Source organism: Chiloscyllium punctatum, chromosome 18 (assembly GCF_047496795.1).
Source record: "Chiloscyllium punctatum isolate Juve2018m chromosome 18, sChiPun1.3, whole genome shotgun sequence".
In the NCBI taxonomy this organism is placed as follows: domain Eukaryota; kingdom Metazoa; phylum Chordata; class Chondrichthyes; order Orectolobiformes; family Hemiscylliidae; genus Chiloscyllium; species Chiloscyllium punctatum.
Window position 1 is genome coordinate 364,163 of NC_092756.1, and position 25,622 is coordinate 389,784.

Below are 25,622 nucleotides of genomic sequence, written 5' to 3' on the forward strand. Positions count from 1 at the left end.
CATGACGTTTCTCGTCACATTTGCCACAATTTTGCCAATATCCCTCTAAACCTTTGCTATTCATACACCCATCCACATGCCTTTTAAATGTATTTCTATCAGCCTCCACTATTTCCTCTGGCAGCTTATTCCATACACTCTGCAGGAACCAATTGTCCTTTAGGTCCCTTTGAAAATTTCCCCGCGAACTTTAAAGCTATGGCCTATCAGTTTGTAATCCCCCCAACCTGGGGAAAAGACCTTATCTATTCACCGTATCGATGACCATCATGATTTTAAACACCTTTATCAGGTAACTCCTCAGCCTCCCATGTTCAAGTGAATTCAGCCCCAGCTTTTTCCTGAAGAGCAAACCCTACAACCCTGGCAAATCCTTGGTCATCTGAACCCTTTCATGTTCCACAACATCCACAGCATTGAGACCAGAATTGCACACAGTATTCCAATAGTAGTCAGGACAAACACTGTTTAGTTCCCTGAGCCCCCCAGTCTTTATCCACAGTAAGTTACAAAGTGAAATATTTGTTTTGGATCTTGTTGTTTCACACATCGTTGCCTTCATTGATCATTAAGGAGACTGGGTTTGTCCCGAGCTCTTCTTTTGCTCTTAATACACTTGTAGAGTCTCTTTGGATTCTCCTTAACTTTCTCTGCCGAAGCGATCTCGTGTCCCCTTTTTACATTCCTGATTTCCATCCTAAATGTATTTCTACAGCCCTGATGCTCCTGAAGGGATTCCCTTGAGTCAGCCAGTTATATCTGACATGTGCCCCCTTTCTTCTTGACTGGAGCCTCGAATCTCAGCCAGTGTTTCCTAATTCAGTCCGCGTTGAGCTGCACACTAACAGGAACACGCTGGTGCTGAACGCTCCTTTTATCTCGGTTTTAAAATATTCCTACTTGCCAGACTTCCCTTTACCTGCAAATAGCCTCCCCAAATCTACTTTAAAAATTCATGACTATCTTGCTCCATTGTATAACTTGAACTTGTGGACCAGGCCTGTCCTTTTCCATCGCTATTTTCAAACTAATACAATTGTGGTAACTTTCCAAAGTGCTGCCCCACTAACACCTCAGTCCTGTTCCCTACCTTGTTTCCCAAGTGGAGGTCAGGTTTAGCCCCATTCTCCAGTTGGGTCATTTACATAATGACTGGGAGTTTCTGGAACACTTAACAAATTCGTTCCATCCAACTGCTTAACACAGTAGCAATCCCAGTCCAGGTTTGGAAAGGTTAAAATCCCATACCATTACGACGCTATCATTCTAACAGATATCTGAGATCTCCTGACATATTTGCTCTTTCATCTCCCATTGCCTATTGCTGTAGTACAATCGTAGCAAACTGATGACCAATTTTTATTTCTCAGTTCCACTAATATCATTTAACTGGCCGATCCTGAATGAATATTCCCTCGAGGTACTGCTGGGATGTTTTCCCCCAATCAAAACCACCAGCTCTCCTCCTGTTTTGCCTCCTGTTCTATCCTTCCTGTAGCCTCTGTCCCGTGGAACATTGAGCTGCCAGTCCTGTCCATCCCTTATCTGTGTTTCTGTAATATCTATGGTATCCCAGTCCCATGTTCCCTTCCATGCTCTGTGTTCATCTGCCTTATCTGTGCGGCCCCTTGCATTGAAATAAATGCAGTTTAATTAATCAATTTTCCCTCATTGCCCGCTATGTTCTTGCCTGCCTTGTCTATTTAAATTGCTCTCTTGAACATCTATACCAGCCTCAACCTTCTTTCGGGCTGTACGAATGTTTGCGGTCCCATATCCCTGCCAGACGATTTTAAATCCTCTCGAGCAGCTCCAGCAACTCTCCCCACCAGGATATGGGGTCCCCCTCCTGTTCCCAGTTCAGGTGTGTTCCCCACCCTATCTAGCTGTCCTGACACCTTCAGACATCCAGGGACTTGTCCACCAAGGTCCCTGTGTTCCTTAGTACTCCAGGCGGACCTACCATTCATGATGGATATCATTCGCTGATTAGACTTCCCACAGTGCATTACCTCACAGAGATCAGAAGTAAACTCCATCTGCCATTACTCTGCTCAGTTTATCATCTGATCAGTATCAGACTACAGCCTGAGACCATGCTCCTCACTGTGGACAATACCCTCACCTTTCATGTCATCTGCAAACGTACCAATGATACCTTCTGCTTACACATCCGAGTTATTAATGTACATAATAACCAGCAATGGTTCGTGTACAGAACCCAGTGGTACACCCGCTGGACAAAGTTTTCCAGTCATGAAAAACCTGCTCCACCAATTATGGATCCAATTTTCCAACTTGCCTTGGATTCCATGGGCTCTTTCCTTTTGGACCGGCCTTCCATGTGAGACCTTGTCAAAGACATTAATAAACACCATGTTACCACACCATCTGCACTGGCCTCATCAATATCAGAGGCCAGTCCTCTACCAAATCCATACAGACAATCCCTAATGTATTCCTGTCCATTCGAATGTTGATTCATCGTGTCCCTCACAATTGTTTTCCAATATTTTCCCTCCCCCTGCTGTCAGACTATCTTCTCTGTAATTACCTGGCCTATCACTGCTACTCTTGAACAAATGAACCACATTCGCCATCCTCCAGTCAGTCAGCACTTCACCTGTGGCCAGCAAAGTTTTAAATATATCCGCCAGGGCCCCAGCAATCTCCTCTCTTTCTTTCCATAACTGCCTGGGATATATTTTATTGTTACTGGGAATTTCTCCACCTTTTTGCCTGTGAATACATTTAACGCCTCCTTCTCATTGATCATAAGATGTTCCAGAACCTCACCATCCCAACTGAAATCCCTACAATGTCTTTCTCCTGTGTGAATACAGATGGGAAGTATTCATTGAAGACCTCAACTACTTCCTCTGGCTCCATGCACAGATTGTCCCTTTGGATTCTAACAGGCCCCACTGCTTAGTTGGGGATCCTCTTCCTCTAACTGTACTTATTAAATATCTAGTGGCTTATCCTTAACATTATCTGCTAAGGATATTTTGTGACCATTGTTTGCCCGTTGATTTTTAAGGAATCCCCACCCCCCGCGCTTTCTATCCTACGCCTTTGTTACCCATGATTGTTAGTGTTGTCCATTTTGCCTGAGTTTCCACAAGGTTGTAAACCATTGAATATTTATCTTCCACAATTTGTTTCCCCTGTAACCACATCTCTCTGGTGTCTAAATCTCTTTCAGCTGTGTCACAAATCCAGCTAACTTATTGAAGATACTTTGTCTATGCGGAAAAAAAGTTTCTGTACTCTTTTCCACAATTTCCTATCACAATCCAATTCGTTAATGTAGAGTTTTAGTTACACTCTGTCCAAGCCTGTTCCTTTCTGCTTGTCTTCAGCCACATCCCCATGCTGTTCCGATGCATCACCTTTTTCTATTTGGATTTGGAAAACACTTTGCTGTGGGTATGTCATGCAGACCATGTGAGGATGGGCAGATGTCATTCTCGAAAGGACAAGTGTTTTGGTTTTTTGTACATCAGCAATGGTTTCATACATATTTATGGATGGTTAATTATAATATTTGAATTTATTGATTTCAAGTTCCACCACTTCAGATGGTGGGTTTCAAACCTGTCTCCCCTGAACATTAGCTGAGGTTTTGGATACATGCTCTAGCAATAATACCACGAGGCCATCACTTCACCTGCTCGCACGTTGCTCATGCCTGAGCACTGATACCAGGGCATCATGAAGCTAAACATCTTCTTCTGTCACAATTGTTTGATCCTAACACCTTCTTGAACTCTGGTGATATCACTCAGTATCTCTCCATTTGGTATCCCTCACTGTGTGGGTCTAATTGCTGCCTCTGTCAGTGTCCCTCACTCTTGCAGCTACTCCAGATCCTGAGCCAACAGAATTCTCCAATCCAGAGAGATGCAACAGCACAGGGACTCTATGGGACTCAGTGCCATTCTACATGTGTAACCTTCACTACATCAGTGTAATTTTCCATTCTGTCTATTTGTCTGTCTCCTGTAGGTACTCAGGGAGATTCAATAGACTTCCCAGCTGCTGGGTGTTTCATCCATCACCACATTGAAGATGGTTGGTCAGCCAGAGAGACAAAGTGCAGGGAGATCTAGAGCCTTCAATAAATCCTAGCAGTGAGGTAAGATCACACACAGTGCACAGAGCAGACAGCAATGTGAGGGATCCACACATCAGCTAACAGGACATGACATAGATACAGTGCTGGAGGGGGAGCACAGTACAGACACAACTCTGGCTCAATCACCACATCTACTTTAACTTACGTTGTACTGAGACAACATAGAGAGTTATCAATCCAGGCCTGTGCTCTCTTAGTGAGCATCAGTACAACAAAGGGGAAAGCAGGCCTCCCACGAGAGGGTGGGAATGCTGCCTGAGATCTTTCTGTTCTGTGTACCTTCTCCAACACTGTACCTATGGTATGTCTTGTGGATCAGTGTCTTCAATAATTTTTAACTCCTATAACATTTCCTATCTCTGTTACCTCCTTCTTTCCATATAGGCCCTCTGCATATTTGAAATGCACCGCATTGCAGACTACCATCCCTATCACTATACCTTGCTTCAGTGTCTACAACATGCCTTATCTTCGTATTCTCGTCCTCTTTAACTGGGTACAGGGTCATGCTGCATGAAAACAGAACCTTCAGTCCAAGTCATCAATGCTGACTATTTTCCCCAAACCTGAACGAGTTGCATTTGCCTGTGTTTGGCCCATATCCGTTCAAACCTTCCCCTCTCCATGTGCCTGCCTAAATTTCTTTTCCAAGTTGTAATTATTCTTGTTCCTCCCATATGCCCCTGGCAGTTCATTCTGTCTATGCACCATCCTCTGTGGATGTTGCCCCTCAGCTCCCTCTTTAAATCTTTGTTCTATCACCTCACGTTTATACCCTCTAGTTTTGGTCTCACTTACCCGTGGCTATTCACCATTCTTACTCTCCGTATGGTTTTATAAACCTTTATAAGGTCACCCCTTATAAGCCTCCTCTGTCCAAGGGAAATATTGAAGACAATGTTACAAATATCTCCAACTCATGTGCTGGCCAATGACAGCAAGTGTGCCAAATGTCACTTTCCCCACTCTGTCCACCTGTGATGCTACTTCCAAAGAACAATGTAACTGCACCTCTTGGTCTCTCTCTGTTCGACAACACTACCCAGGGTTGTACCATTATCTGTGTTAGTCCAAAACTCAATACCTGAATTAAACTCCATCTTTCATGCCTTGGTCCACTGGCCCAGTTGGTCGAGATCCCCTTTGATAACCGTATTCACTGCCCACTACACCATTCATTTGATCATCCACAAAATTACTAACAATGACTCCAATATTCTCAACCAAATTGTTTATGTAGATGATGCACATCAGTGGTCCCAGCCCTGATCCTTGTAGCACACCGCTGGGCACAGGCTTACAGTCTGAACAACAACCCTCTCCCACCAACCCCTGTCTCCTACTGTCAAGCCAATTTTGTGTCCAGTTGACTAGCTCTTCCTGATCACGTGATCTAATCTTACGAACCAGTATATCATGCTAAATGCAAGGTTTATGAAGGTTTGTTGCTCAGATTGAGGTTTAGGATGTAGGTTTGCTCTCTGAGCTGTAGGTTTGACAATCCAGATGTTTCGTTACCTGAGCATGGTAACATCATCAGTGGCGACCTCCAAGTTAAGCGAAGCTGTGGTCTCCTGCTTTGTGTTTATATCTTTCTCCTGGATGGGGTTCCTGGAGTTCACCACAAACCCCAGGAACCCCATCCAGGAGAAAGATATAAATAGCAAGCAGGAGACAACAGCTTCGCTTCACTTGGAGGTCGCCACTGATGATGTTACCTCGCCAGGTAACGAAACATCTAGATATCAAACCTACAGCTCAACGAGCAAACCTACACCCTAAATCATGCTAAATCCCATCAAAGGCCCTGCTGACGTTGGTGTAGACAATGTCTGGTCACCAATTCAACAAAAGCCATCAAGTTAGTGAGATTGACTTTGTATGCACAAAGCCCTGCTGACTATCTTTCATCAATCCTTGCCTTTACAAACGAATGTAACTCCAGTCTGGCAGAATCACTTTCACAACTAACCCACCAATGACGTTGGGCTAATTGGTTTTCAGTTCCCTGGCTTTCTCTTGCAGCCTTTCTTAAATAATGGGTCAAAACCACAGTGTTGTCAGAGCTGTACAGCATGGAAACTGACCCTACAGTGGACACCAACCATAATCTCAAACTAAACTAGTCCCAGCTGCCTGTTGCTGGCCTATATCCCACTAACCCTTTCCTATTCATGTACTTAACTAAACGTTGTAATTGTACCGACATCCACCTCAGGACGTTCATTCCACACCCAAACCACCCTCTGTGTAACAATTTGCACCTTACATCCTTTTTTTTGAACATCTCTCTCCTCTAACCTAAAAAATGTGGCCCCTCCACTTGAGACTCTGTCATCCGAAGGAAAAGGCAGCTATCACTCTATCTATATCCCAACTTTTTTTCTTAAACTTCTATAAGGTCACCTCTCAACCTCCTGGCTCCAGTGAAAAAATAAACTCTGCATATCCAGCCATTTTTCAGAACTCAAGCCTTCTATACCCAGCAACGTCTTGGTAAATCTCTTCTGAACACCCTTCAGATTAATAATATCCTCCCTATAACTGGGCGACCAGAACTAGATGGGGTATTGCAGAACAGGCCTCACAAATGTCTGTACAATCTCAACATGACGTCCCAAATCCTCCACTCAATGGACTGAGCAATAGTCAGGCATGCCAAGCACTGTCTTATCCATCCTGTGATGCAAGTTTCAAGGATTATGTACCCGAACCCGGGGATCCCTCTGCTCTAAAACACTAACTGAGGCCCTAACATTAATTGTATAAGCTCTACCCTTGTTTGTTTTACCAAATGCATTACCTCGCATTTATTCAGATTGAATTAAATCTGCAGTTCTTCAGCCCATTCACCCATTTCATCAAGATCCATTTGGAATCTTCGAAATCCACTATGCCACCCTCCAGCCTTCCAGCCGATCACACATGGCTGTCAATGGTACAAATGCCCTTGCTCGTAGCTCCACAATTTCTTCCCTCGTATCCCACAATGTCCTGTGATACACTTAATCAGGGCCTGGGGCTTTCCATTCCTTTGTGTTTTAAAACCACCAGCACCACCTCTTCTATAACATACACTCTTTTCAAATAATAGAGGTGTACAGCATGGAAACAGAGCCTTCAGTCCAACTCATCCATGCTGACTAGAAGATGTAAATAAATTCATCCCATTTACCAGCATTTGGCCCATGTACCACTAAACTCTGACTATCCATATATCCATCCAGATACAATTACAACATTTAAAAGGTATCAGTCTCTATTACATTCTCTCTCAGCTTATTCCATACACACATCACCATGTGCATGAAAAAGTTGTCCCTTCAGTCCCTTTTTAAAACTTTGCTCTCTAACACTAAACCTATGTCCTCTAGTTTTGGGCTGCCCAACCCCTGGGAAAAGACTTTGAATGTTTACCAAATCCATGCCCCTCATGTTTATCTCAATCTCTGTAAGGTCACCCCTCAGTCTCCGACGCTCTCAGGAAAATAGCCCCAGCTTATTCAGCAACAACCCTTGTAAAATCTTGTAAATCTTTTCTGAGCCCTTTCAAGTTTCACAGCATCCTTCTTATAGCAGGGAGACTGGAATGGCAGAGAACTCCAATTGTGGTCTAACGTATTACTCTTGTTCTCTGCGTTCCACAGTCTTTGTCCACAGTAAGTTCTGGAGGGAAAAAAAAATTGTTTAGGGTCTTAGCCATACCTGCTAATGAAAGCCAACACACCATACGCCTTCTTAACACCTCTCAACTTGGGTGGTAACTTCAGGTACACAGGATCACTCTGTTCGGGCACACTGCTCAGGTTCCTGCTTTTAACCATGTAAACGTTTTCTGCAGATTCTTCCAATCTGAAACCATCCCTATCTTTGTAACTTCCTACAGTCCATATAACACTCATAAACTGTTAAACCTCCTCAAGTCCCTGCATTCCTAATGCCTGCAAAATCCTCCAATCCCGATATCCCTCCCTAACTCTGTAAATGCCACCATCCTCCAGTGCCTTTCTGGGGAACATTGCAGAGGAAGGAAGATTTGTAGAGACCGGGCAATGTTACAGAGGTAGGAAGGGCTGCAGAACCTGGAGGATGGTACTAATGTAGGAAGGAACGTGGATCCTGCAGGAGGTTAGACAGTGTGGGATTCATAGAGCCTGCAGGTTGGGATCAAGAATGGGTTGTGGACCCTGAAGGATGTTACGATTTGAACCACAGATCATCTTTAATTGGACCATTCAGCTGATCTTAGAGTCAAAGAGATGTACAGCATGGAAGCAGATCTTTCGGTCTAACCTGTCCATGCCGACTAGATATCCCAACCCAATCCAGTCCCACCTACCAGCATCTGGCCCATATTCTTGCAAACCCTTCCTATTCATATACCCATCCAGATAGCCTTGTATCAGACTCCACCACTTACTCTGGCAGCTCATTCCATACACGTACTACCCTCTGCGTGAAAAAAATGCCCCTTAAGTCTCTTTTATACCTCTCTCCTCTAACCGCAAACCCGTGTCCTCCAGTTCTGGACTCCCGTTCCCGTGGGTGAAGACTTTGTCTCTTTAGCCTCTCCATGCCCCTCATGATTTTATAAAGCTCTGTATGGTCGCCCCTAATGATTTTATAAACCTCTATAAGGTCACCCCTCAGCCTTCGATGCTCCAGGGAAAACAGCCCCAGCCTAATCAACCTCTCTATAGCACAAACCCTCCAATCGTGGGAACATCCTTATAAATCTTTTCTGAACCCTTTCAAGTTTCACAACATCCTTCTGATAGGAAGGTGACCAGAATTGCAATAAAAGAAAGCATACTAAATGCCGCCTTCACTATCTTACCCATCTGCGACTCTGCTTTCAATAGCTATGAACCTGCACTCCAATTTCTCTATGTTCAGCAACACTCCGTCAAAACTTACCATTAAGTGTATAAGTCCAGCAAAGATTTGCTTTCGCAAAATGCAGCACCTTGCATTTATCTGAATTAATATCCATCTGCCACTTCTCAGCGCATTGGCCCATCTGATCAACATTCCATTGTAATTGGAAGTAACCTGTTTCGCTGGCCACTATACCTACAATTTTGTTGTCATCTGCAAACTGACTAACTATACCTCTTATGCTCACATCCAGATCATTTATGGAAACAATGCAAAATATTGGACCCAGCACCGATCCTTGTGGCACTCCACTGGTCACAGGCCTCCAGTTTGCAAACCAACCCTCCACCACCACTCTTTGTCTTCTACCTTTAATACAGTTCTTTACCAATTGGCTCGTTCTCCCTGTATTCCATGAGATCTAACCTTGCTAACCAGCCTCCAATGGGGACCTTGTTGAACGCCTTACTGAAGTCCATATAGATCACATCCACTGCTCTGCCCTCATCAATCTTCTCTGTTACTTCTTCAAAAAACTCAATCAAGTTTGTGAGACAGGATTTCTGACTCAAAAAGAAATGTTAACTATCCCTAATCAGTCCTTGCCTTTCCAAATACATGTACATCCTGTCGCTCACGATTCCCTCCAACAACGTACACACCAATGTTAGGCTCACCAGTCTATAGTTCCATGGCTTTTCCTTACTGCCTTTGTTAAATAGTAGCAACACGATAGCCAACCTCCAGTCTTCTGGCTCTGATGTCCTGTTTCTAGAGATCTTTACCGGAATGGTGAGCACAGCTTAAGATTGCCAGGCTGGAAGATGTGAATTCAGGTGTGAATCTATTTGCCCGTTCTCTCTGTGTGCCTGACACTGACCTGGTGGTGCTCTGGTAAAAAGCACTCTCCGTGCATCTTGGAACAAACAGATCTCCAGGACTGACCAGAGGTCACCCCATCAAAGCCTTCATTTAGAATGTTCTTTATTCTAAATGGCAGTTTTATGAGATGCAGGAATTGAGGAGTTGTCATTTTTAAAAGAATGAAAGTTTTGTCATTGACCCTGACCCATGCAATGGGGATTTGTGGATTCTGTTGTTCTCTACAGACTGTCACTCAGAAGGTTGTCTCACCGGGGAATCTGAGTGCAGATAGTCTTTGCTTGGTAGAGTGTGAATTTACCAGTTTATTTCAGCTTAGACACAGTGTTTCTGGAGAATATATAACTATGTAAATACCTCACCGACTGGTTCAGGGGTGAGTGCACTGGGCCCTGAGCACAAGCAGCTGGGAAACCTCATGCCGATTGTATGTAGCAAAAGTGAGAATTGCAGATAATGGAGATCAGAATAGCGATTAGAGTGGTGTTGGAAAAGCACAGCAGGTCAGGCAGCATCCGAGGAGCGGGAAAATCGACGTTTTGCCTGATGTCGATGTTCCCGCTCCTCGGATGCTGCCTGACCTGCTGTGCTTTTCCAGCACCACTCTAATCTAGACTCTGTATCTGGGGCTTGGCACAGACTGGGTGAGAGCAGCTCCCTGAGCAAATGACAGGTATGGTGCTTGGGTCCTCCTGCTGTGTTTGAGCGAGTGCCATATCGTTATCTCCTTCTCATGAGTGAGCATGTCATGTTCTCTCGTCCTGACAGTGTCCACTCCCTGTAAACCCTTCCAGCTATTGAACATCTTCCTTCTCTCTCACTCTCACCAGCCCTTCCAAACTGGCCTTGGTTTCGTATCTCCTGCAATCCTAAATGACCAATATTATCGCATTGCTTTCCTTTGAGCTGTGTGGGAACAACCCTGAAGTAGGTTTGGGCCATTGGAAGAAAAAGACAACTCCTCCTTCTCCACCTTTGTCAAACAGAGTGTGCTTTTTTTGTCTCTCTCCCATAAATGGAAGGAACCATCCTTTCAGCATCCACACTGTCCATTCCCATGAGGATCTGTACATTTTAATGAGGACAACTATCCTCCTGATTACCATCAGTGGCACAGCACCGAAGTGACATGTTTATGTTCCTCGATTTTCTGTAACTGCTTCCTTTTGCTCGACCCCTCCCTCATTCTGAAACCTTCCCCAGCCTGGAGAGTGCTCCAAACCACTAATTACGAAGAATGCTCCAACCTCTGTTAACTCTTCACACCCCTACAATCCTCCTTGTCATGTGAACAGCTCCAGCTTCTACAGTCCTTCCAAACTATTGCATCTCCTACAACCCTCACCATCTCTGTATGCTCCAGTCACTAAATTTCTCCATGCATCTGTAAATCCCTCCAGCCCCTTCAAATCTGCCTATCTCTCCAAGGTCCAGCAGTTCCACAACACATCCCTCTACATGGAACTTCCACCAGTGATCACGAGCCTCCAGATGTCTGTAATCCCCTCCGGTTCTCTCTATTTCTGTTCCCACCTTCGGTACCGACAACCCTACTTCCATATATAACATCATCAAGTTCCTACAATCCTCCAGAACGGTGTAACCCCCAAAAGACCTTACAATTCTATCTCGATCACTGACTGCCTGCAGTGATTTGAAACTTCAGCAATTAGAGTCAGAGAATCATAGAGATGTGAAGCATAGAAACAGACCCTTCAGTCCAACTTGTCCATGCCAATCCAGTCGCACCAATCAGCACCTGGCCCATCTCCCTCTCAACCCGTCCTATTCATATACCCATCCAGATGCCTTTCAACTGTTGCAATTGTCCCAGCCTCCTCCACTTCCCCTGGCAGCTCATTCCAAACGTGTACCACCCTCTGTGTGAAATATTTGTCCCTTAGCTCTCTTTCATATATTTCCCCTCTCACCCTAAACCTATGCACTATAGTTCTGGACTCACCAACCCCAGGGAAAAGACTTTGTCTATTTATCCCTTGCCCCTCATAATTTTGTAAACCTCTGTAAGGTCTCCCCTCAGCCTCCGACGCCCCAGCCAGTGCAGCCTCTCCCTATAGCTCAAATCCTCCAACCTTGGCAACATTCTTGTAAATCCTTTCTGAACCCTTCAAGTTTCACGACATCCTTCTGATAGGAAGGAGACCAGAATTGCACACGGTATTCCAAAAGTGGCCTAACCAATGTCCTGTACAGCCGCAACATGACATCCCAACTCTTGTACTCAATAATCTGAACAATAAAGGAATGCATACCAAGTGCCTTCTTTGCTATCCTATCTACCTGTGACTCTACTTTCAAGGACCTCTGCAGTTCATTTGAAAAATTGGATAGACTGATGCAGTGGCCTGAGGTCTTGTGGGTGAAGTTAGTTCAGTCTAAGCTGTTAGGCAGAGCCAGTGAGGTATTTGCAGCACTGTATCCTGAGTGGCCAAGAGATTACGCACATGTCGAACAGGCTATGTTAAGTGCTTTTGGATTAGTACCAGAAGCTTATCGACAGCGGGTCAGCTATATAAAGAGCCAGGACAGACTTATGTGGAGTTCTATCCAATTAAATGTAGTAATCTTTCTACAACATCTCCAGCCTCCATACATCTCTCTGTCATGGTGAGCTGCTCCAAACCCCACAAGCTTTCCTGCCTGTGTACACCATCAAGTTGATACAACACCTCTGATTTCTGTCGTGTCCTGCAGACCCGTTTTTGTGAATTCTGCCAATCACTAATACTCTCCATATCTGCGTAAATTTCCCAAGCCACTACAATTCCCCGTACGGTGCAGCCCCCACCAGAGCCGAAAGTCATCGCTATCTGTGAAATCTCCTTCAGGTCCATATCCTCCACCTTGCTGAAACCCCCTCTCAGCATTGCAACCCCAATTATTTCCTAATGTTGTTGGGTCTCTAAAACCATCCCTATCTACTCCACTGTATACTACATTCCCAGTCTGTGTAATCTCTTCAATTCCTTCAGTTCCAACATACCTATGTATAGGTGTGACTGCTTTGTGGCCATTGTATCCTCATTTCTATCTGCAAAAGACTCTGCTCACTGTAGCACACCCTATGCTCATAAGTGAATCTGGTCTCTCACAACCCTCTTTATGACTCTCTCCTCCAGTCCCGACAAGCTTCCCTATCCCTGTTATATCTTGCAGCATGCACACCACTCACTCTCTCTGACATACCTTGCAGTGCATAAAATCATCTCTCCTTCTAACTGTATCCAGTCTACAACTTCCTCCCTTCCCTGCAACATCCTCCATTCCATATACTCCTCTCTATTGCTGCAGCATTCTCCAGCTTATATCATCTTCCATGTGTTTGCAACATTCTCCAGTCCATACCACCCTCCCTTTCCCTGTAATATTCTCCAGTCCATACCATCCTCTCTATCACTGTGATATTCTCCAGATGCACAACTGTTGTTAAATGTACAACATCCTGGAATCATGTGAATGTTTCTATGCCCTGATCAACATAGTCCATGTAATGATCCACAACCCTATACACATCCCTATCTCTGAAGTCTAATCAAAGACTCTTTATCTCTCTAACTTCCTCCAAACAGTAAAATGTTTTCTCCTGCGAACATTCTGTAGCAACTCTAACTATGTTTAACCCTGCAATATTGTCGCGCCCCCAAACATCTCTCCCACTCTGTGACGTCGAACCGTCCGTCAAAGGCCCTCTCTCGGTGACACGCGCCATGCATTTGCAACAAGGAATGACAGCATTAACTGAAGGGAACAGATATGATTGAACTGTTATTGTGGAAGGGTGGCTGCAGAGTGATAATGACAACAATGTGATTATTGAGGGATTGTAGGGATTTAGGCAGGATCAGCAAAAAACCAAACAAGGTCCCGTTTTGTTGTCAAGAAAGGACGCAGTCAGTGCATTAGTGAGACAGTCAATTTAATCTGGGAATCAAAATATAGAGTCATTTTGAATGGACAGATTCTAAATAGCAAAGGGGATTTGGAAGATCAAATCACAATCCATGCTCGTTGGTAAGTTGGATACAATATTTTCTTGGTAATAGTAGACAGAGGCATGTGGAGTGTTCAATTTCTGATTGGACGTCTGTGACCAATGCTGTTTCACAAGGATCAGTGCTGCGATGTCTGTGTGTAATTTATATCTGTGATTCAGATGAAAAGGGCAGCAGTTTGCTTAGTATTTTGCAGACAACATTTGGAAAGGCATGTAATGATTAGGGATAGTTCGGGGAATTGTGGATAGTGAGGAAGAGTGTTAAAGGTTGCAGCAGTATGTAGATCAGCTGGAACGCTGTGCAGAGAAATCGCAAATTGAATTTCATCGGGACAAGTGTGAAGTGATGCATTTATGAAGTCAAATGGAAGACACTAATTGACGAATTGGAAACATTGATAAACAGATGACCTTGGATGCAAATCCGTAGCTCCCTGAAAATAACAACACAGCAGAATGTGGTGGTAAAGGAGGAGTATGGTATGCTTACCGACATTGGTCACAGTATTGAGTACAGACGTTTGCATGTCATGTTGGACTGAATGAAACGTTATTCAGCCATGTCTGGAATGTTGCGTGTCGTTCTCATCGACACACCACAAGAAGTATGTGGAGGTTTTGGGGAGGGTGTAACAGAGGGTTGGCAGAATGTTGCCTGGATGAGAATGTGTTTACTGTAAGGAGGTTGAACGCAGTTGGATTGTTTTGTGAGAATATCAGAGACTGAGAAGTGACTGGGTACAGGTATATAGCATTAGGAAAGGCTTGAATAGTGTGGATAGCTGGAATCCTCCTTCCAATGTAGAGATATCAAATACTAGGGTGCTCCGGTTTAAGGTGACAGTGAGAAGTTTTAAGTGAGATGAATGAGGCCAGTTGACTTTACCGAGAGGGTAGAAGCTGCTCAGGAGGTGGGAGAGGTGGCAACAAGAGCAAACATTTGAAGGGCATTTAGACAGAAACATGAACAGGCAGAAAATAGAGGGATATCGCACTTGTGCAGGAAGATGGGATTTGTTTAGAATAGCACAATGGTCAGCACAGCCATGGTGGGCCGAAGGGCCTATTACTGTGCTGTACTGTTCCATTTTCTAACTTAATGGCATCTACCCTGTGAAAGCCCCTCAGAATCCAGGATGTTTCATTCAATTTCTCTTCCATTCTTCAAAAACCCCAATAGGTTCAAGGTCAACCTACTCCACCTCTTCTCATTGGAAAGTCCCGCCAACTCCAGGATCAGCCGAAAGAACTTTCCCTGGCCTGCCTCCAAAACAAGAATGTCTTTCCTAAGGGCACGCATACTGTTCATTATAATCTAGGTGTGGCCTGACTTGTACCTTGCATCATTTTAGCAAGACCTCCCTATTGTTAGACTCCATTCCCTTTGCAATAAACGGCAACATTTGATTTGCCTTCTCTATTACCTGCTGACCCTGTAAATTACCTTTTACAGATTGATCCACAAGGATTCCCTAAACCCTTTGTGCAGTCAGTCTGAAACCAAATGGTGTTAACCTGACAGTAAGTCGGGAACGTGTTGGAGTGTATTATAAAGGATATGACAATAAATGATCACTGGATGCTTAGTAACAATGGGAGATGCATGATTTTATAAAAGGGGAATATTTTTAACTCTGTTGGATTCTATATTTTGGTGTGACCTTAAATGGCAGAATAGATAAGGGTGGGGGAGGCTAGTTGCAGGAGAGGGATATTTGAAATTTCAGAAGCATTTTGACAGTATTCAACCAGGTTGAAAAATTAGCTCGTGAGAGAATAGGGCCCCTGAAAGGTCAATGAGGCTGTCAGTGTGGGATCACTGCTGATGGGGGAGATACTGAACAAATATTTTGCGTGAGTATTTACTTGGGAGAAAGACATGGAAGTTCGGGAACTTGGGAAAATACATAGTGATGTCTTGAACAGAGTTCACATTGGAGAACAGGAGGTGCTGGATGGCTTAAAATGCAAAAAATGTCAGATAAAACCTTGGGAAATGATCAGATGTATCCCAGTGCCTAGTGGGAAGCTAGCGAGGAAACTACCGTGTCCCTTGCAGAGATGTTTGTGTCATGGACAGCCACTACAGACCAGTGAGACTGATGGCAGCGGTCTGTAAGTTTTTGGAGTTGATTCTGATAGAAAGGATCATTGTGCAATTGGAAAGGCAAGGACAGACTAACGATAGTCAGCATGGCTTTGTGCACGGGAAATTATGCCTCAAACCGAAGTGTAGAGATAAACAAGTGACAGATCAAAGCAGAGCAGTACATGATGTCCACATTAACTTTAGCAAGGCCTTTCACAAAGTTCTGCATGGCAGACTGGTTCATAAGTTTAGATCACACATAACCAGGGTGCACTCACCAATTGGATACAAAATTGGATTGACGGTAGGAGACAGAGTGTGTTCATAGAGGGTTGCAGTTCAACTGTAAACCTGTGACCAACGGTGTGTCATGGGGTTCGGTGGTGGGTCACTGCTGTGAATCATTTACTTAAATGGTTTGGATGAGAATACAGGAGTCATGGTTAGCAAGTTTGTGAGTGACAATGAAATTGGTGATAATGTGGACAGTGAAGACGGTTATCCAAGAGTACAATGGGGTCAACAGTAATGCTGGGGCAATGAGTTGAGGAATAGCAGGTGGAGAAAGGCAATATGTTGCATTCTGGTAAAGCAGACCTGGCTGGACTTGTACAGTTAATGTTCGGGCCCTGGGTAGTGTTGCCAATCAGTGACCCAGGGATGCAGGTACACAGTTCTTTGAAAGTAGCATTGCAGGTAGACAGGCTGGTGGAGCAGGCGTTTGGGATACTTTCCTTCATTGGTCACAGCATTGAGAGTAGAAGTTGGGATGTCAGATTGTATCTGTAAAGGACATTAGAGAGGTCACCATATAAGCATTGTTGATTATCTGAATAAGCTCAACATATTCACGTATGTCCTTTAGGGAGGGACATGTGACATTCTTACCTGGTCTGACTCACATGTGACTCCAGTCCCACAGCAATATGGCTGACTCTGAGCTGCCTCTGGGCAATTAGCAGTGGGGTAATGTATGCTGGTCCATCCGGTGACATCCTCAGGCCATGAATGAATCAATGAGAATACATATGTCCATCCCTACCTTTGCAACAGCTCTAGCTGCAGCAATTCGTACTGGCTTTGTAACATTGTTCAGTCCTTTGCCCCTCTCTGTAACACTCTCACCACTCCAGTACCTTCACCTCTCCCTGTTCCTATCATCTGATTAAACGCTGGCAACGTTTCCTATTTCTACTGCACTCCTGCTCGGAGACTCCCTTGCGATCTCTTTAACAAATGTGTCCACGTTTCTATACTTTGGCTTCTTCAGAATTGATCGTTTTTTTTTCATCTCTTAATCAAATCTGGAAACTCCTGGGAGTTACTGGGCCAAGACCTTCCGAAGTGGGTGAGGAGCACTGGGAAGGTGTCGAGCACCTCGAGACTTGCTGTGGGGAAAATGGGAAACCAGGAGAATACAGCACAAGGAGCCGACACCGACGTCCCACCCACCCCCTTCCCATGGCTACCTTCTGTCCCAAGTGTAACAAAGTCTGTGGAAGGACACATCGGTCTGTACAGACTCCCCCTGAGAGTGAAAAAGTGAGGACTGCAGATGCTGGAGATCAGAGCTGAAAATGTGTTGCTGGAAAAGCGCAGCAGGTCAGGCAGCATCCAAGCAGCAGGAAAATCGACATTTCGGGCATTCCTGAAGAAGGGCTCATGCCCGAAACGTCAATTCTCCTGCTCCTTGGGTGCTGCCTAACCTGCTGCGCTTTTCCAGCAACACATTTTCAGCTTCCCCTGAGAGTTGGAGAGAGTCAGCCTTGTCTGTGACCCACCGCCAACAAGATGATGAGAGGAAGATTGAATTCCCTCAGAATTATCCCAGTGCCTTCGTTACAAATTGAAATAATTCCCTGTTAATGCAGTGTCTAATAATGTCATGTTGTAAAGGGGCCTTAACACTGCCATTCCAATTCTGTGCTCTGACCCTTATTATCCAGAAATGGTTTCCTATTGCTTGGTAATCCCATTGTTTTCCCTAACTATGGGAGCTCCCCATCCTGCTTCCCATTCTGTGTGGCTTTCCACAATGTTGTATGACCTCTAATATTAATGACTCACCTTTTTGTTTACCCAGTGACCACGTCTCCCAGATGGTGATTAGATAGAAATCACCAGTCACACGGGCATATTCCATATTGTAAATACTTCATGCATTCAAATTAAGAAACAGTAATTTACTTTTTTATCACAATTTCCTGTCACAAAACTATTTGCTGATGTACAATTTCAGTTAAACTCAGTCCCTTCCTGTTTCTTTCTGTTTGTCTTTAGCCACATCTCCATGGTGTTCCAATATTTCAACCTTTCTCTTTGGACTTGGGAATTTCTTCTCACCTAAGCTCAGTTCCTCCTCATCTGTGTCAGTTTAAAGCACTCTGCATAATCCTAGTCATATGATTGACAAGGACATTGGCCCCAGCACCGTACCAATGGACCCCATTCCAGTATAATGGCTGACTCCTCCCTGAGTACTGGTAGCAGTCTCCACTGCATCAGAACCACGTCTTCAGACACCTTCCTGCACTCTGGTGATATCACTCAGTATATCTCCATGTGGTATCCCTTGCTGCGTGGGTCTATTTGCTGCCTCTGTCAGCGTTTCTTATCTTACTGCTGGTCTGAGATCCTAAGTCAACAGAATTGTCCACTCCAGAGAGACGCAGCAGCACAGGTCAGAGTTGGAGACTGAGATTTTTGTGATCTCTGCTGGACTCTGTGCCACTCTGCATGAGTTATCCTGACTGCATCAGTCTAATTTCCCATTCTGTCTACTTCTCTGTCTCTTGCAGGAAATCAGGATATTCCTAAATCCTGTCTCATCCATCAGCTCATTGAAGACGCTTGGTCAGCCAGAGAGAGAGATGGAGACGGAGATCTGGAGCCTTCAGTAAATCCTGCAGCCGGTAAGATCACTCACAGTAAACAGCATAGGGTGGGGCTAGGAGCCTTCTGTATTCAGACCTGGAAGACAGGATGCAAATATAGTGCTGGGCAAGGAACAGCAACATCCTAGGCTTCATTCCCACCATCTGTGAGGGTCCTGCTCTCACCTCTGCTGTATTGGTCCTCCCTGAGACAGTACAAGAGGTCCCAATCTTCATTCCTGGCCCATACAGTGTTCGTGATCTCTGTAATATCCTCCAGTCCCGATAATCCTTCCTCTGTTTGGAATTTCCTCGAGACCACACAATGCTCTCTGTCTCTGTCAGGTTCTCTAACCCCGAACACCCTCATCCCTAAACTTCTCCAGTAGATATTAAATTACTTCATCCCTGTAAACCCTGACAGTCCCGTCATCCCTTTAAGCTCCTCCTACCAATACCACACCCTCCCCATGTCAATGTATTTATCTTTAACCTTTCCAACGGTCCCTACCTAGGCAATCTTCTCCAACTCCTCCAGCCCTTCCTGAGCTGTGAAACATTTGTAATCTCCTTACCCTTCTCCAATTCTTTGATCTGAATTATTTTAAATTTCACCCTCGTTCCCGCCTCCCACACCCCTCCCGACCACAGGAATCTCTTTCAGATTGTGCAACCCTCCCCAACTGTGTAACTGTCTCCAACCCAGCAACCTGGCATTCTCCATTGCCCTCCTATCCATGTAGACTCCAGAACCTAGAAACTGCCTTACATCTGTAGATGTCTTCCCTCACTACAACCTTCCATACCTCTGTCAGTATGTACAATTCTCTCCTACCTGAAACACCCCCTGTCGCTGCCTCTCACTCTGCCTGCCTCTCCCTACATCCATCCCTTTCCCTATCTCCAGAATGTAATCCAGCTCCCTGTCTCTGTAAATTCCTCCAATCCTCAAAACCCCTTTGTCCCACTGACATTCTTGACCAGATGTAACGCTGTTTAACTCGATCATCCTCGAGCCCCTGTAAGCCTCCCTATCTCTGCAACCTCTACCCATCCGTTTAACTCCCCGCTACTGAGGAATGACTCTCTGTATTTGCCATAAGGCAGATGGAATGACAATGAACAGATATGATGGAACTGTCATTCCGGAGATGTAGCTGCAGAATGACCATCGCTGGGAAGTGAATACTGAAGGGTTGTTGGGATAGAGTCATAGAGTCAATGAGATGCACAGAATGGAAACAGATCCTTCTGTCCAACCCATCCATGCTGACCAGATCTCCCCATCCAATCAAGTCACAAGAGGCAGACTAGGGAAAAAAATCTAGGAGGAGAAAGTGAGGACTGCAGATGCTGGAGATCAGAGCTGAAAATGTTTTGCTGGAAAAGCGCAGCAGGTCTGGCAGCATCCAAGGAGCAGGAGAATCGACGTTTCGGGAAAAAAAATCAACAAGTTGTAAAGAAAGGATGAGGATAATGCATTAATGAGACATTGGGTGGAGCTGAGAATAAGCACTTCCAGCATTGGATTGGCCTTCTCTATTACCTGCTGACTCTGTAAGCTACCTTTTTCAGACTGATAAACAAGAATTCCCTCAACTCTTTCTGCTGTCGGTCTGAAACCAAACAGTGTTAGCCTAACAGTACGTCGGGAACATACTTAAATTGTTAGAAAGGATATGTCAATATGCAATAACTGGCCACTCAGAAGCACATTTGATAAAAGAGAATTTGTTTTTGAGTCTGTTGGATTTAATTTGTTGGTGTGAATATAAATGGCAGAATTGTAAGGGTGTGGAGGGGGTGGAGTGGTATCGGGGATATGGTGTATTTGACTAATCAGATGCCTTTATGCAAGTTTCAATAAGGGCTAAAGAGTAACCTGGTAGAGAATAGGGCCCCTTAAAGATCAATAAGGTCACCCAAGTGTGGAGCCAGAGGAGATGGGTGAGGTATTAGACAAAATAGTCTTGTCAGTGTTTACTGTGGCGAAAGACATGGAAACTCGGGAACTTGGGGAAATAAATAATGATGTGTTGAAAAGAATCCTCACCAGAGAAGAGAAGGGGCTGGAATCGTAAAACAAATAAAGGGAGATCAATCCTCAGTAGCTCATTAGGTCAATCCTAAAATATTAACGGAAACGAGGGAAGAGATTACGGTGTCCCTAACAGAGATATTTATATTATCAACAGACACAGTGAGATGTTGGAAGTCTAGAGGTTGGCTAATACTGTTCCATCATTCAAGGGCTGCAGGGAAAAGCCAGGAAATTACAGCCCAGTGAGCCCAGTGATGGGGAAGTTGTTGGAGGAGATTCTGAGTGAAAGGAGCTCCTTATATTTACAAAGACAAGAGCTGATCCAAGATAGTCAGCATGTCTTTGTGAGTGGGAAACAATGTTTCACAAACCGGATTGACTCTTTGAGGAGGTGGCCCAAGATACGTGAAGGCAGAGCAGTCAACGTTGTCCACATGGACTTTAGTATCTAATCAAGAGGAAGAAGGAAGCTTACTTAAGGTTGAGGAAGCAAGGATCAGACAGGGCTCCAGAGAGTTACATTGGGTGGCACGGTGTCTCTGTGGTTAACACTACGACCTCATAGCACCACGGACTCCATTTCGATTGCAGCCTCAGGCGACAGTCGGTGTGGAGTTTATACATTCTCCCTGTGTCTACGTGGGTTTCCTCCAGGTGCTCCGGTTGCCTCCCACGGCCCAACGATGTGCATCCTAGTTGACTCAGCCATGCTAAATTACCCATAGTGTTCACGGATGGGTAGGTTTGGCGCATTAGTCAGGGCAAATGGAGAGTAATAGGGTGGGGGAATGGGGCTGGGTTGGATACTGTTTGGACGGTTCATGTGGAGGTGTCAGGTCAAATGGCCTGTTTCCACACTGTCGGGATTCTCTGAAGGTACCAGGAAGGAACTGCGGAATTGACTTAGCGCAACTAGAAGGGGGCATGAAAAACCATTTTTGGGAAGGATTAAGGAAAACCGGAAGGCATTCTCCACTGATGCGAGGAAGAAGAGCATGGCCAGATTGAGGATAAGGCCAATCTGGGATAGAGGAAGGAAATTGTGCCTGGAGTCACAGGAGGTAAGGGAGGTCCTTAACGAATGCTATGTCTCAGTATTCACTGCTGAGAAGGACCTTGTAGTTTGTGAGAACAGCATGAAACAGGCCGTTGCACGTCAACAGGCGGGTGTTAAGAAGGAGGATGTGCTGAGATGTTTGTAAAAGATAAGGATAGATAACTCACTGTACCAAACTAGATTCGGCCAAAGTCACTACACGAAGCGATGGAATGGATTGCTGCGAACGTGGTGATGACGTTTGCCCCCTCACTGTCCACTGGAGTCGGACCAGATGTTTGGAGGCAGAAAAATATTATTCCCTTGTTTAGGAAAGTGAATGGGGATAATCCTGGGAATTGCACACCTGTCATTCTTATGTCTGTGGTGTGCAGATTATTGGAGACGACTCTGGGAGACAGGATTTATTATTCCTTGGAAAACCATAGATTGATTACAGAGTCAACATGATTTTGTAAGGGGCAGGTCATGCCTTACAAATCTTATTGAATCTTTTGAGAATGTGGCGAAAAATCTTTTATGCCTCATTCACAACGTCCGGAGGCATGGGATACAGGGAAACCTGTCTGTCTGGATATGGGATTACTGGCCCACAGAAGACAGAGGGTGACGATAAATAGACAGCATTTTTCCTGGAGCTCGGTGACCAATGGTTTTCTGCAGGGCGTGGTTACAGGACCGATGCTCTTTGTGATTTGATGAATAAGTTGGATGTGTGAGTTGAAGAGTGGGTTAGTAAGTTTGCCCATGACACGGAGGTTGGTGGAGTGGTTGACAGTGTGGAGGGCTGTTGTAGGTTTCAACGGGACATTGACAAGATGCTGAGAAGTAGCAGATGGAGTTCAATCTTGAAAAGTGTGAAGTCATTCATTTCGGAAGATTGAATTTGAATGCAGAATTCAGGCTTAAAGGCATGATCCTTTGCAGTGTGGGGGAACAGATGGATCTTGGGTTCCAAATCCCTAGATCCCTCAAAGTAGCCACCCAAGTTGATCGGCTTGTTAAGAAGGAATATATTGTGTGGGATTTCAGGAATTTGGAGATTGAGTTTTAAAGCTGTGAGGTTATGCTGCAGCTCTATCGAGCCCTGGTTCGACCCGACTTGGAATATAGTGTTAAATTCTGATCACTTCATTACAGGAAGGATGTGGACGTTTTAGAGAGAGTAAAGAGGAGATTTACCAGGATGCTGCCTGCACAGGAGAGCATGTCTTAGGTTGAGGGAGCTAAGGCTTTTCTCATTGGAGTGAAGAAGGGTGAGGGGTGACTTGGCTGAGGTGAACAAGGTGATGACAGGCATAGATAGAGTGAACAGAGAGATTTTTTTTACCCTGACATAAATAGCCATTCCAGGGGGTTATAATTTTCGGGTGATTAGCGGATGGTTCAGGGGAGATTTCGGAGGTAGGTTCGTTACATACAGAGTGGTAGCTGAGTGGAATGCACTGCCAGCGTGGCTGTAAAATTAGATGCATTAGTGACATTTAATAAACTCCTGGATAGGCACATGGATGATAATAAATCGAAGGGTATAGAGGTTAAAGACATAGAGATGTACAACATGGAATTATACACTTCTTTCCAACCCGTTCATGCCGACCAGATATTCCAACCCACTCTAGCACCTAGTCCATATACCTCCAAACCCTTCCTATTCATATACCCATCCAAATACCTCTTAAATGTTGCAATTATACCAGCCTCTACCACTTCCGCTGGCAGCTCATTCCATACACGTACCACCCTCTGTGTTAACAAGTTGCCCCTTAAGTCTCTTTTATATCTTTTCCACTCTCATCCTAAACCTATACCCTCTAGTCCTGGACTTCTCAACCCCAGGGAAAAGACTTTGTCTATTTACCCTCTCCATGCCCCTCATAATTTTGTAAACTTCAAAAAATCTCCCCATAACCTCCGAATTTCCGAGGAAAACAGCCCCAGCCTGTTCAGCCTCTCCGCACAACTCAAATCCTCCAGCACTGGCAACATACTTGTAAATCTTTTCTGAGCCATTTCAGGCTTCCCAACCTCCTTCCGAACAAAGTTGCACGCAATATTCCAACAGTAGCCTAACCAATGTGCTATACAGCCGCAACATGACCTCCCAACTCATGTACTCAATACTCTGACCAATAAACAAAAGCATACCAAACGCCGCCTTCACTATCCTGTCAACCTGCGACTCCACTTTCAAGGAGCTATGAACCTGCACACCATGGTTTCTTTGTTCAGCAACACTCTCTAGAACCTTACCATTAAGTGTCTTAGTCCTGCTAAGATTTGCTTTCCCAAAATGCAGCACCTCGCATTTATATGAATTCAACTCTAGTTGCCACGTTTTTTTTATCTTCGCGGTTGGATAAAAGATTGGCATATTATCACGGCCGTGTTTGTCATTTGGATAAATTGTTTGGATGGGAATATTGTTATGTAAGTTAAGTAAGTTTTTTGGGTGTCACTGAAATTGGTGGTAAACTGAACAGTGATGAAGGTTATCTGTGAAGCAACAGGATGAACAGTACTGCTGGGATAGTGGGCTGAATAATAGCCGATGGAGTTTAATGAGATAAATGGGAAATGTTCCATTTTGGTGAAACCAACCAGGATGGGACCTGTACAGTTAATGTTTGGGCCCTGGGGAGTGTTGTCAGTCAGTGACCCAGGTACACAGTTCTTTGAAAGTGGTGTCACAGGTAGACAGGCTGGTGAAGCAGGCGTTTGGGATGGTTATCTTCATTGGACAGAGCATTAAGAGTAGGAGTTGGGACGTCATGTTGTATCTGTACAAGAGATTGGTCAGGTTACCAAAAAAGCATTGTTGATTTGTGGGAAGAACTCATCTGGTTCACTGACCTCCTTTTGTGTAGAACATCTGGCATCCTATTCTGGCCTGGCTAACATGTGACTCCAGAGCCATTGCAATATTGCTAACTCTGAGCTGTCCTCTGGGTAATTAGCAGTGACACCCACATCCCATGAATGAATAAATAAAAATGCATATGTCCCTCCCTACCTCTGAAAACACCTCCAGCTGGAGCTATTCGTACTGGCTTTGTAACACCGTTCATGCACTGACCACACTCTATAACACTCTTACCACCTCCGGCATCTTCATCTCTCCCAGTTCCTCTTGTGAAATTAAACCCTGACACTGATTCCCCTTCCCACTGCCCAACTCCTGCAAGCAGACCCTTTGAAATCCCTTTAACACTTACCCCAAAAACGCTCTCTCACTTCAGGATTTTAAGTACTTTTTGGTGATCTTCTAAGCCTAATAATCTAATATGATACATTTTGTCCTGAGTGAGGGACAGGTGGGAGTTTTTTTGTTGAGGTTTTGTCTGTTTCAATGGAATGTTCTTTTGTTGTGTGATTTACACTGTTCCTTCAAATGTTTTCCACTGTTCATTTGCAGACACACATTTAAGTCTGTTTTGCCTCTTTACCTTGGTCCATTCTCATTCAAACCCACGTAATTGACTGTTTTTATTTCTTCGATAAAGTGAGGACTGCAGATGCTGGGGATCAGAGCTGAAAATGTTTTGCTGGAAAAGCGCAGCAGGTCAGGCAGCATCCAAGGAACAGGAGAATCGACGTTTCAATGTTTTTTGTTTCTCGTTGTAGCGTGTCTTTTCTGTGATTCACTTTA

General features: G+C 44.6%; 1 long non-coding RNA gene across 1 annotated transcript in view; it reads left to right on the forward strand.

Annotated features, from left to right (window-relative positions):
* Positions 1–3,486: 3,486 nt before the first annotated feature.
* The window catches only part of LOC140488918 (uncharacterized), a 55,557-nt gene continuing 33,421 nt past the window's right edge, over positions 3,487–25,622 (forward strand). The window contains exons 1-2 of the long non-coding RNA XR_011963049.1: positions 3,487–4,138; positions 18,801–18,914. This is a non-coding gene — a long non-coding RNA (uncharacterized lncRNA). The remainder of the gene's footprint in view (positions 4,139–18,800; positions 18,915–25,622) is intronic.